The sequence below is a fragment of the Dermacentor albipictus genome, chromosome 7 (assembly GCF_038994185.2).
Source record: "Dermacentor albipictus isolate Rhodes 1998 colony chromosome 7, USDA_Dalb.pri_finalv2, whole genome shotgun sequence".
Lineage (NCBI taxonomy): Eukaryota > Metazoa > Arthropoda > Arachnida > Ixodida > Ixodidae > Dermacentor > Dermacentor albipictus.
The window spans coordinates 118,438,157-118,451,996 of NC_091827.1; the positions used below are offsets into that span (position 1 = coordinate 118,438,157).

At 47.9% G+C, this 13,840-nt stretch overlaps 1 long non-coding RNA gene across 1 annotated transcript in view; it reads left to right on the forward strand.

Moving 5' to 3' along the window:
• The window catches only part of LOC135909584 (uncharacterized), a 74,512-nt gene that overhangs the window by 30,674 nt on the left and 29,998 nt on the right, over window positions 1-13,840 (forward strand). The window contains exon 2 of the long non-coding RNA XR_010566746.2: window positions 7,465-7,752. This is a non-coding gene — a long non-coding RNA (uncharacterized lncRNA). The remainder of the gene's footprint in view (window positions 1-7,464; window positions 7,753-13,840) is intronic.

A 13,840-nucleotide genomic window follows, 5' to 3' on the forward strand; every position in this document is an offset into this window, starting at 1 on the left:
TCCACAATGAGTGTCTTGGTTATGCCGACGAAATCGAACCAAGCTTCCTTTACGATGTGCCTGACGACTCGGCTTCTCCTCCGGTTGACGCTCTGGCCCTTCAAGTTTCTCCTCCCACGCCGCCGTGTGACCCAACATTTTACCAGAGTATTGATCCCAACCTCACTCCAGCGCAGCACGCCCAGATCGTCCATCTTCTAGACCGCTTTCACACGTCATTCTACCTACAACAATCTCGCTTAGGCCGTACTTCCACTGTTGTCCATCACATCGACACCGGCAACCATGCGCCTTTACGCCACAGGCCGTGTCGTGTATCCGCCACGGAGCGTAGCGTGATCGCTGAGCAAGTTGCAGACATGCTCCAACGCGGTGTCATACAACCTTCACACAGTCCCTGGGCTTCCTCTGTAGTGCTGGTAAAAAAGAAAGACGGCACAATTCGCTTTTGTGTGGACTACCGGCGACTTAATAAGATCACACGCAAGGACGTTTATCCGCTACCCCGTATTGACGACGCGCTAGACCGCCTCCTAGGCGCTGAATTCTACTCATCCTTAGACTTACGATCCGGGTACTGGCAAGTGCCAGTGGCTGAGTCAGACCGTCCGAAAACGGCCTTCATCACACTTGACGGTTTATTTGAATTCACCGTGATGCCATTTGGCCTGTGTAATGCGCCTGCCACATTTGAAAGAATGATGGACAACATCTTGCGCGGCCTCAAATGGCAGATATGCCTGTGTTATCTGGACGACATCGTTATCTTTTTACCAGACTTTCCTTCCCACTTACTTGGACTTGAACGCGTCCTAAAGTGCATCGCCGATGCTGGCCTCCAGCTTAACTTGAAGAAGTGTCACTTCGCTGCCCGACAGCTGGTCATGCTCGGCCACGTCGTGTCGAAAGAAGGTGTACTCCCTGATCCGGCAAAACTACAAGCTGTTGCCCAGTTTCCCCGACCAACGACTGTGAAAGAACTGCGCAGCTTCATTGGATTAGCGTCATACTTTCGCCGTTTCATCCGCAATTTTGCCACTTTAATAGCACGTTTAACGTAGCTTCTTCATGGTGGCCAAAACCTTTCAACCTGGTCACCGGATTGCGATGCCGCCTTCACAAAGCTGCATCGTCTCTTGACGTCACCACCAATCCTCCGCCATTTCGACCCCAGTGCTCCAACTGAAATACACACGGATGCAAGTGGCGTTGGCCTTGGGGCCGTTCTCGCTCAGAGAAAGGCTGGCTTCGATGAGTACGTCGTTGCCTTCGCCAGTCGTGCACTCACTAAACCTGAATCGAACTATTCTGTCACAGAAAAGGAATGCCTCGCTATAATTTGGGCCATAACCAAATTCCGTCCGTATCTATATGGCCGCCCGTTTGACGCCATAACTGATCACCATTCGCTGTGCTTGCTGTCGTCCTTAAAAGAACCATCCGGTCGTCTTGCTCGATGGGCCCTTCGACTGCAGGAGTACGACATTCGCGTGCTGTATCGTTCTGGCCGAAAACATTCGGATGCGGATGCCTTGTCTCGTTCGCCACTAACAGACGAGGCTAGCTTCCCGAAGGCCTCATTGTCCGAGTCTTCCCTTGCTGCCACGGACATTCTTCTGGAGTAGAAGAAAGACCCATGGATTGTGTCCATGCTGCGTTTTTTGTCCAGCCCATCGACACCCACTAACAATCGCGCATTACGTCGCCAAGCACATCACTTCTCCATTCGCGACGGGCTCCTGTACCGTCGCAACTACCTCCCGGACGGCCGCAAATGGTTGCTTGTCATCCCGCGACACCTGCGTTCGGATATTTGTGCAGCGTTCCACGACAATCCCCAGTGCGCGCATGCGGGGGTACTGAAGACATACGCGCGTCTACGCCTTCGTTACTACTGGAGGGGGATGTATCGATTCATCCATCCTTATGTCCGCTCCTGTCTGGTTCGCCAACGCCGTAAAGATCCCCCTCGTCGTTCAACCGCCCCATTGCAGCCTTTGCCTTGCCCAGCACGTGCTTTTGATTGAGTAGGCATCGACATTTATGGACCTCTGCCAACCACATCAGATGGCAATCGCTGGGTAATCGTGGCCATCGACCATCTCACGCGCTATGCGGAAACTTCCCCTTTGTCAAGCGCTTCTGCACGTGACGTCGCCTGGTTTCTCCTGCGCCACATCATCCTTCGCCACGGAGCTCCCAGGGACGCGGCCTCTGTCACTCAGTGACAGAGGCCGCGTCTTCCTCTCCGACGTCATCGAGGCTCTCCTCAAAGAATGCCGCATCTTTCATCGCACCACTACTGCGTATCATCCGCAGACTAATGGCATGACCGAGCGCTTTAATCGCACTCTTGGTGACATGCTGGCCATGTACGTTGCATCCGACCAAACCAAATAGCACCATGTTCTACTTTTTCTGACCTACGCTTACAACACCGCCACGCAGACTACCACGGCACTTTCGCCCTTCTTTCTCCTGTTCGGCCGCGAGCCTTTTTCCACAATGGATACTATCCTTCCGTACCGCCCTGACTCCACCGAAACAACTACCCTATCCGAAGCTGCTGCACACGCAGATGAGTGTCGCAAGCTTTCCCGTATATTTACGTCAGAAGACCAGCAACGACAGAAGCACCATCGAGAAAGTTCCAATGCTCCTGTATCCTATGCTCCTGGCTCGCTAGTGTGGCTTTGGGTTCCAGCCTCTACCACTGGACTGTCACCGAAACTCGCGTCGAAGTACCAAGGCCCATACCGCGTGATCAAACAAACGTCTCCAGTCAACTATATTGTGGAACCCCTCGAGCTACATTTGGATCATCGCCGTCGTGGACGCGAAATTGTGCATGCCCAGCGTCTCAAGCCCTACTATGATCCGCCTGTGCTGTCCTACCCGTAGGTCGCCGGGACGGCTTCCTTCTCCGCGGGGGAGATAACTGTACTGTAAAATAGCGAGCAGTTGGGCTGTGGCTAGGAGAGAGACAACGACGACGAGAAAGAACAACCTTGTTTCGGTGCTCGGTCGGCTACACTACCTCTCGCTGCTCCAACGTTCTAGTCGCGAACGCTTACTGCTCAAAGTGCTTCGCGACAGTAGTTTCAGTATATAGTAAGAGAAAAATTTGATAATGGTTTGCCAGAATAAAATTGACCGGACCAGCTTTTAGATTAGTCATGACATTACTGAGAAGATGGTCGATAAGCGTATTTCGACCGGAAGAAGCACATCGTGTTGGAGAATCTAGTGAGGATTACAAACCATGTCCAGTGAAGCACTTGGCGTACTGGACAGAAAAAATATCGTTAATATTTTATAGCTAGTGTTAATGTCGCCTACAGTGATTACCTTTAAGTTTTTGGTAATGAACGAGTTTAATTAACCACCAAGGTCACCACCTAAATCATCGTGAGATGGCTATGGGGAACGGTAAATTGAACCAATGATAGTTCTTTTGTTGGTTGGCAGAAAGTGATTTTCAATTTCAAGGCAAACTGATTTGCATTTGGCCATGCAAAATGCCATATCTACACGCCGTTTATATGATAATGTGTTAGAAATAAATATTCCTGATCGACCGTGGCAATCAGCGAAACGATGAAAAATATCTGATTGATAGCCCAGTATGGAAAGTAAGATGTCAGCTCTAAATATCCCTGTTTCCGTTATAAATATGTGCGAAAAGTGGTGATTGGTTAAAGTAAAGAAGTTAATAATATCATTAAAGTTTTTGGGTAAGCCTCGGACGTTAAAATGTATGATATAAATCTGAAAAGTGGACGAAGCACTAAGAAGCTGCTTCACCTCATGAACAATGTGTGACGCCACGGTGGTTCACAATCATCAAGGCAAAATAATAGTGTTTTTCAGGCAAAAATGGCTAGATCATTGACTCCAGAGATGCGGTACACCCGACTGTCTGTAGAGTTTCTTGCTTTGATACGGCAGTTGTCAACCGAAAGAACTGCCACTGCTTTTCTCTTTTAAGAGCCAATGCTTGAGCAAACAGCCACTTGTTCTCTGGAGTCTGGTGATCTTTGACGGATCATGGACTTATCCTGATTCGTTATGCCAATGGACCTGGTTGAGAGATGCGCCTTCCTAGCCTTTGTAGCGAATTCGGTCTTCTTTTGACGAGAACGAAAAGGTGCAATATTGCTCGAGCCATCTTTTGCTGCAACCCTGTCACAGGACAAACAATTTTTTCTGCGATATGTTGCAGAATTGCTTTACAGCTTTCATCCTTTGTTTGCGGTATACCTTTGATTTCCACATTGTTCATGGGAGAGTATTGCTTCAATTCGGCAACCTGCTTTGTTAGCTGCTCGTTAATTCCCGAGAGCTTCTTATTTTCTTTCACAAGACCTTCCTGCTTAGTCTTCATTGTTTCGAACGTTTCGTTAAAGAGGGCGATGCTATTACGCAATACTTCAACTTCTTTTCGCAATGAATCCATGGGCGCTATAACGTAAAACTATTCCAAACTTTTTTATTCCAATTCTGCAATCAGCCCTCCGCCATTGGTCAACAACCTTTTGAACCACCCCCGCTTCGCCTGTCTGTCACGCGACGTCACGAAAACCGTGGTAGCTCCCCATCTGATATGACATGAACACACTGATTATGCATGACTGCAAAGAACAAAAGAAAAGTAGTTATTTCTGATTCGACGCCTTTTCGCCATTGGACCTCGGCTATTGGTCAAAAGTTTTTGGGCTTCACCCACTTCACCTGCCTGTCACGCGACGTCACATAACCGCGAAAACTCACGGTGTCAAAGAGACATGTGCGCGTCAAAGATGCATTAATATGCAGAACAAAACTGAATTTTTGTCTGAATAGCCACAGGCTCTCCCGTTCCGAAAGGAATAAAAGGTGGCTGCCGCCGATCGCTCAGGCACTGGCTAGTCGCACCTGCCGGAGGTCATGGGTTTATTCGCATGTAATAAAACTATTTTGGTGTTCGTGTAACGCTTTCGAGCACTTTCGGCACGTTAACGACCTAACTTAACTTTTCTTTGCTGATGATCCTTTTTAGCGGCCTTCTTAACTTTGCGTTGCATGCCGCTGCGATTTTCAACCAGCCACCGCAAGCTAAGTAAGCGAAGGTGGACCAATCGCAGACGCCGCACCACCCTCTTCATCCGGTTATCGAGTTTCAGTGCACTGGCTGGGCCCCCATCGAATCCTTCTCTACTTCAGCCGTGCTCCTCGCCTTTTATCAGCCCATTAGATAAGGCAAGCCGCTCAGTTTAGGCAAAGTTATTCGCTTTTAAGCAAACAAAAGCGACCTCCTATAAACGAGGAAAGCATTTGACTGGTTTGTTCCGACAACCCTGTGGGTCACCGCCTGATGCTTGCGTCGGTGGTTACGCAAATTTGACCTCAGGAGATCGGAATAAAAACATTTTGGAATAGTTTTACGTTATAGGGCCCCATGTCTCTAGATAGCTCAGCACACGTTCCCCTGATGATTTAGGAGCAGAGGGTACGGCAAGGAACATGTGAAAACGAATTCCTATGCAGTGACGCAAATGCAACGAACCTGCGTAGGCGACGGAAAACGATCAACATTATGTTGCGTTGCCGTTACCTCAGCTGCCAAGTGATGAATTCTGCGGTGATTCTAGTTCATATGCCTTCGAGATGCCGATGGCTCCTGGGGAGATAGAAAGGTGGCGTTCATCACGGGTGGCACGTGGCGCTCAGCTGACACAGCCAGTGCTGTTATATCTTCGTGATGTAAGGCACACGCGCTTTAAATAATGATGGTAAATACACTGTTGACTCTGGTTCGTGGTAGTACTGTGCCGGATCTGTAGGAAACTGCGTCGGCGACGGAAGCCATCGATAGAATGTTGTGATGCCGTGACCTCAGCTTCCAAGTGAATGTGGAAATGAAAATTGGGAACCACTGTGCTTCTTTTTTTCTATGAGAAATCTTCTAATATCCTTTTGCAAAAAGAACAGACCATAAATACCAATTTCGCTTTTCACAGTCATACATTTTACATTTTCCCTAAAACAGAAGAAATTTTATTCAAAACTGTTCAGCAATTCCGTCATGAAAGCATTTATCTATAGTATGTTCTTTGGGGGAAAATTTGAATGGGCCTCAACCAATAGCGTCCTCCTATGTTCAACATAGCGAACATAGTAAATGAGGGAACAGAAGCTCGGTCTTTACAGACGAGCTACTATCAAATGTGAATTATTCGGAGCCCCAGCGTATACTTACACAGCCTGTTTTGCGGAAATAACTATGTCCGACTTTCGGCAATTGTTATCGTGACGGAATAGCCTGATGGAAGCGCAAAAAAAGAAATAAGGAGACATCAGCACTTGGCCGTGAATTCCCTCGAAAAAGAAGGCTCTTTTGTCAGCAGAAATTTCATAGGCATTTACCGCTCCTCGCAATTTTCAGGTACCAACATACAAGCTAAATTGTTAATGGCAAAGCCGGACGTGAAAAAAAAAGCACACGGTTTTTTACTTCACCTCGCCTACGTCATGAAAGTGATGCTTTGGCCAACCACGGATTGTGCGACGAATCAAGCATTGAATAGAAAAGTGCTATTGACAGCGATGTAGTCTTCGCAGAACACGACGTGTATATGATGCTCTGCACTTTCCGATAGGCAACTTGCACTCACATAGTTCTCTTGCGTAACTATTTCACGCGCACGAGATTGTCGGAGCGCACATACTGTCGTGTAATTTCTCCTTCTTGGCATGCAAGAGATTCTTCTGAAATTTCAAGGCAACTTTCTGTTTACAGAACGGTTAAAGCGGTATTTAGATGGTCACTATATTCATCAGCCTACAATTATGTATACACCGCAACATCAAGGCATCTCCCAGAGACCTAAATGTGTCACTTGACGGGCGTCAGCTCACGCCATTTCTCGCCATAATTTATAACACCACGTTATTTTCGGGCATTTTTTACTGCTTTTTGCTTTCCATTCTCGGCTATCGTGCATGTGTTATAGAAAACTGCTTGTGTGTTTTGCTTTTCGCATACCCAGAAAACTCCATTTTTTTGCATGTGTTCGCCACTGCACTTTAACTTGCAAACATTTCCTGTAGAGTGCATGCCGTTATCGTTATGGCTCTTAACCTTAGGGACGTAGCAATTTTCGTTATATATTTGTTCACGACACTTAGCTTCTTCTCAACATTAATTGAGTTGTAATAGAAATGTTGACCAATTGGCAGGTACTGATGGAATAGTATGATCCTAGAATATTTCTTCTGGACAACGTTATGGTGCCAGTGATTACTTCAAATGTCCACATTCCAAGGTCGTTATATGGGGTCACCTGCCGTGCATAAATGTAAATTACATGTTTTGGTTGGTGTTATACGTCACTTGCATGCCTATTCAGCAGTAAAGTTTGGGGCATCTCTTTGTTTAGCTAGTTTCATGTGTAACTTTGTGTGTTCTTTTTCTTTTGACCGCAGATTGATGACACTGGCGGGACTACAGCACAGCTTGCCACGATGAAGTTTCCTACTACAAGAACTATCCTAATTTTCTTGTCACTGACACCACTTGGAGTAAATGGCAAAGAAAACGTGGAGACGTCCGTGTGGCGAATGCCTGGAAACGTGCGAGAGGGTGACTGGGAAGCCATAGACGTTTCAGACAGACCAATTTACGAAGAGATGGCACGACATGCAGTATTGGCATACAAGTCTCGTAACGGTTTTCGAATTGTGCCGTTAAGCATCGTTATGGTCGAAAAGAGGGTACGTGATTCAAATCCTGCGCGCTGTGTAGGTCGCTGTTTTATTTCTGGTTTGTAGAAGCGGTTTCTCAAGTGGTATTAGAAGTGAGGTACAACTTTTGATGCCTATGTTGGGTGCATTTTTCAGAACGTGATATGGCAACATATTTTTGTAAGTTGCGCACAGGCTGCTAGGCAAATTTACTTACGATAGTGGAAGAATAACAGTTGTGGCGACCAATTCAAAATTAGAATCGCGTGGTACCAGAAGAAAGCAAGAATCAAACGGTGCTAGAATCGAATAATATCAATTCAAATATCGAAAATTTTCTAAGAATTTTTTCAGTATTACGCAGCTTTTTCAAGATAATTATCAAAATTTTATCGTCCTGGTGTCCATTCAAATACCAAGTTGATTGCACACTGTCAAATAGGTCTAAAAGATCAAAAAGAGAGCATTAGGAACGACAAAACATATTGTTCCCAGTCGCGCGTCCTATGTGAATGCTTCATGCATCAGTTGCCACATATATCCTTCTTGGAGAAATATTATTCGAGCATACTGTCACGTGGTCATGACGTCAAAGAACACAGTAGCAATACTGTGAAAGGCAAAACTAGCTTTTATTGGGCGAACCTGTGTCCACAAAACAGGCTACACTTAAAGCACAACGAGAGAGGCGAACACAGTCGGCGATCGTCGAAAATCTGATCAACGGGTCAAGTGCGCCGGCTTTTACACATCAATCGTCGAATGTTCCAGACTAATCGTTGGGACCCGCGTGCCTTCCAGAAAGTTCTACACCATTCGCGTCAGGCGATGAAATCAGATAACATAAGGTTGGGCGACAACAGAAAGCGGATAGAAGCATCGATAACTTTCCAGAAACTTCGGATACATCCAGGCGCGTCCCATTTGTTAGGCGGCGACACGTGGTCACCCGATAAAGATAAGTACACGTGTCAATACCATCGCTACCTACCTTCCTTGTCAGCGATGATGGCAAAGTGAAAGAAGTACTTAAGCTCTGGTTGCCGCCACTCATGGTGCTGCTATTGCCTATAGTATACTGCAATGAATCAAAGCGTGATTTATTTCCATGTGAGTACACAGGCACTGCTCTATATAGTGACACGCATACTTCTTTACCTTTATTTGGTCATGGCTTCTTACCGGCTAACAAATGATAAACATTATCACATGGCACAGGACGCGCCTGCACGTATCTGAAGTTTCTCGAACAATAACGATATTTCTAGCCATTGACAAATGGAATTAAACTTTTTTATGTGATTTCACGCGTGACACGATTTCAGTGGAACTTTCTGGAAGCTACGCCGTACAGAGCGATTAAACTAGAACCTTCTATGAGTCATGATTAAAAGTCGACGCGTTTGATCCGCAGATCAGATTTTCGACAATCGTCGACTGTGTTCGCCGCTATCGTTGAGCTTTGATTGTCACGTGCTTTTAGGGGCACAAGTCAGTTTCGTCCTTCACGATTTTGCTACCGTGTCCTGGACCGTCACTACAAGGTGACGTGCTGTGAAGGTTGCTTCGAGCTCATGCACCGGACACCACTGCACAGGCGTGATCAAAGCTTGAACCCCGAATACAGTTTCAACGTTTGCCTCAGACCATCCAGCTAACCTAAGGCAAGAAAACCTGCCCCCGGAGTTCGGACGTCACGACCCGTCACGACCCGGAAGACGAGCAGCAAGTCAAAAGCCACGATGACTGAGTCAGCATTGTCAGCAGTCATCGTACTTCGAAAGCTCACGGAGCCACCGAATTTCCATCGATCATCGTTTGAAAACCCTGAAACCTGCACCGCACACACTAGGAGGACCGCGACATTTAACAACTGGAGCGGTGAAGACAAGTTGCGCGACGCATATTTTTCTTTGGATGACGCTGCTCCAACCTTGTTTAAGAGTAAAGAGTTTGTGAAAAGATCTTGGAAACCTTCACGAGTGCGGTACGCAAGGAAAGCGTTGAAGTTCTGTGGGAAACCCTAGTACAACTAGTGAAAGAACATAATCTTCACGTCGAAGATGAGTGGCTTCTTCCACCACGCCAACTCCGACATGTCTGAAGAGTGGAAAGCACGGTTCCTAATTCGGAGTGTGGATCACCGTTATTCGCCGGGTGACACGCAGCCCACCCAAGACTGTCGCAGTGTTTGCTTCGAAAGCCAAAACAATTGAGAAGACGCTTTCAATGTACTCATGGCAATAGAACCAATGTGTGCTGACAACAAACTACGCCGAGGCTCAAGTGCTATGCAACAACGACCTTCGCGAGACGATCACAGTGGTTCCACCAGAAGAGCTGCAGAAGTTATGCCCATGGTCGCAGACTTAGGTTGCCTCGATTGCTGACACAGTTAAAGAAGAGTTTCAGTGGTCACTGGACGTCCTGGAAGTTCCGGTCAAATTCCACTTCTTTCGTCCACCGCCGTTACTGCCAGCATATCCACCAATTGCTCAACGCAGCAATCAAAGAAAGAATAGCACTTGGCGTATCCCCGATCACAGCCCACATGGTTACCACTGCAGAGAAGCGGTTCACGGCTATTGACGGTGCCCATGCCACACAATGGAACTAGGAGGGTGTGCCGTAAACGTCTCACGTGCACAGCATGGCGAATGTCCTCGTGAGATCGCGGAATACGTCGAAGCCACTCAGTGGAGCCCCCGATCACCTTGCCGTTCCGCGTCCCCAGGCCCCTACATGTCGCCGTAGTGCCGGCCATACACTGATCCATCCCAGGGCTGGTCAGTCAGCCCATATTCGCAAAACTAAAAGCAGCAACCGATGGAGGTGTGGCTGCTGTTCATCGAACTGACAAAGATACTCCGCCACCACAAAAGATGCCGACGAGACTATCTCGAAGACATAACAACGACACCACGCCATCCCCGCGAAGGCTGGAAGTAAAGAGTGCACCGGCCAAAGGTTTGATGACGCGACGTATCAGCCATATAACAACGCGATGCAGCCGTGAGCCGACACCAATACCTAACTGCAAAGCAAAACAAAGAACCAACGACCTCGACGTGCTTCTCATCGCGCGTGAAGTTACTGCATTAGTAGACACAGGAGCCGACTACTGCGTCGTCGGTAGATTGTTCACCGCCAAGTTGAAGAAATACTGGCCTGCTTGGGATGTCCCGCGAATTCGGACAGTAGGAAAGCACTTCATAACGCCGACTGGAATCTGTGCGACACGAAATGCAGCTCTTGATCGCACCTATACTGCGACCTTCCTAGTGCGCTAACAGTGCTCGCGGGACGTAATATTGTGCATGCAGTTCCTGAACCAACAGGACGCAATCGTCAACCTCAGGTCGATGTCGATAACGCTCTCCACAGACCAAGCGATACCAACGGATAGGATGTCCAGCCAACGTACTTGAGGACCAATTCAGCATCACGCCTCGCTCCCGCATTGTCATTTGTTTTGGTAGCGAAACAACCACAGACCCAGAAGGCGTTATCGAGGGCGACCAACATGTACTGCTCGACAATGAAATTCCCATCGCAAGGGAGATCACTCGACTGCACACAGAGTAAGTGAAAATGATGCTGACAAACTTCAGCCAGGCATTCCCGTGCATCAATAGGGGACGACAATCGCATACATCGAAGAAATTGAAGAAACCAGCAATGTGTTTGTCCTCTCGGACTCTGCCGCATCAAGCCTGACGACCGCAGCTCCCGAACCAGACTTTGACAAGAAACGTAGGCTTCCTATAAATAAGCAGCAGCAGCTCAGAAGTCTTTTAGGACGATGCAAACACTGCTTTTCGACGTCAATGACGATTAGGCAAACACCAGTTGCAAAGCATCGCAAAGCAGCCGAAGAATGCTCTAGATCACTCCGCCAGAGCCTTTGCCGAGTTTAGACGCAAGAAGGTGAAGCTATAAGGCAAGAAGTTCATAAAATGCTGCTCGACGACATCATACAGGTGTCTAAATGCTCGTGGGCATCACCTGTAGCGTTGGTGAAGAAAAACACGGAATGCACGTTCCTACCTAGGTTATCGTCGACTGAATAAGATCGCGAAGAGGTGTAGCTACCGCTTCCCACGGGTAGACTACTTATTGGGTGAACTCTGCAAGGCTAAATACTTCTCATAGATGGATCTCAAGGCTGGCTATTGGCAAATAGAAGTCGACGAGAGAGATCGTGAGAAGACCTCCTTAATTACGACGCATGACGTCTACGAATTCAAGGTCATGCCATTTGGACCGCGTTCGGCATCTGCAACGTACCAGCGTGTGATGGACACAGCGTTATTCGCGATGAAGTGGCGGACCTGTCTTGTTTAGTTTGATGACGTAGTCACCTTCGCCGCAAATTTAGACAATCCCTTTAGGGGCTTGCGACTGTATTAGAGGCGATCAAGTTATCAGGGCTCACTCTATAGCCTGGAAAGTGCCGCTTCGCTTAAGATGAGTTTCTGTTCCAAGGCCACGTCATCAGCAAATCTGGAGTACGGCCCGACATGACGCAGAAGGCAGCTGCCATAGCAAATTGCCAGCAGCTCATCGACAAGAAGACATTGCATATATTACTTGGAATGTATGCGTAATATAGATGCTCTGTCAAGGAGATTTCACGCGTCGTCCTCGTCGATGGACTTTCGCACTTCTACGTCGTTCTAGTCCAGACGAAAGATGGACTTCAATGGGTGATAGCTTACGCTAGACAGTCACTGTCGAAAGCGCAAGGCGATTATTCTAGGACGGAAAAGGAATGCTTACTATCATTTGGGCTACAGCAAAATTCCGCCCTTACTTATACGGTAGGCCGCTCAAACTCGTAAGTGACCAACACGCGTTGTGTTGGCTAGCGAACTTAAGTGATCGTTCAGGTCGCCTGGTACAGTGTTGCCTCAGATTACAAGAATATGACATCAGAGTGATCTAGCAGTCCGCACGAAGACACTTTGATGCCGTCTGCCTTTCTCGCGCTCCCGTGGAACCGCCGCTCCATGACGACCGAGACGTGGACGCCGCTTTAGATACAATAGGTGCAGGCAATTTCACCGTGGTGCAACTGGTGGACCCAGACCACAGAAGCCTTTCTGAGCCGAGCAGAAGCCGACTTGCAAGGCAAGACCGACTTTGTCTTGAGTGTATTTAGACGCGGTATATATTCGTTTTTCTTAAGAAATGACGTCTTGGTGAAGAACTTGTCGCCACCGACGCAAAGTGCCTTCTCGTTGTGCTCGCAGCACTCCGTTCTGAAGTCCTCCACGCGCTGCACGAAGATAAGACAGCCGGGCACCGCGGGTTTGCCGGCATGATTGCAAGAATACAAGAGAATTGCTATTGGCTCTACCAGGCTGCCGACGTCGCCCATTACGTCAAAGCATCTCAACACTGTCAGAGACGCAGTACACGACCGACAAGGCCAACGTGATTTCTACATCCAATCGAGCCATTCGCTAGATTGGGATGGATTTGTTGGGGCTCTTTCTGATGTCAACTTCTGGAAACAACTAGATTGTTGTGGCTACCTACTACGCCACCCGGTACCCCAAAACAGAATCTCTGTCTATAGATAGTACTGTCGAAGACACTTAATTCTTCGTTGAGAACGTCCTGCTGTAATATCGCAGCCCAGAACTCCTCCACAGCGACAGAGGAAAGGCCTTCACTACAGATCTCACCCAAAGCATTTTGCAATACAGCCACAGAAGTCATAGGAAGACAACTGTCTACCACCCGCAGACGGATGGTCTTATGGAGGGCATGATTAAGGCGCTGGTCGACATGCTCGCAATGTACGTAGACGCTGAACACAAGACGGGGGATGCTGTCCTACCTTAAGTAACCTTCGTTTACAACGACGCCGTGCAAGAAGCAGCGCTGATCACGCCGTTCTAGCTAGTTTACGTCAGGAACCTGACGACCACTCTCGACACCATGCTTTCCCACGTCACGACGAAGATGATATCGACGCTACCGCCTATCTCCTGCATGCCGAAAAAGTCGGACAGCTCGCCCGCCTGTGTATCAAGAACTAGCAGAGGACTGACACCCGACACTGCAATCTTCGACTACGCGACCTCGTGTACCAGCCCGGTGGCGGTGTTTT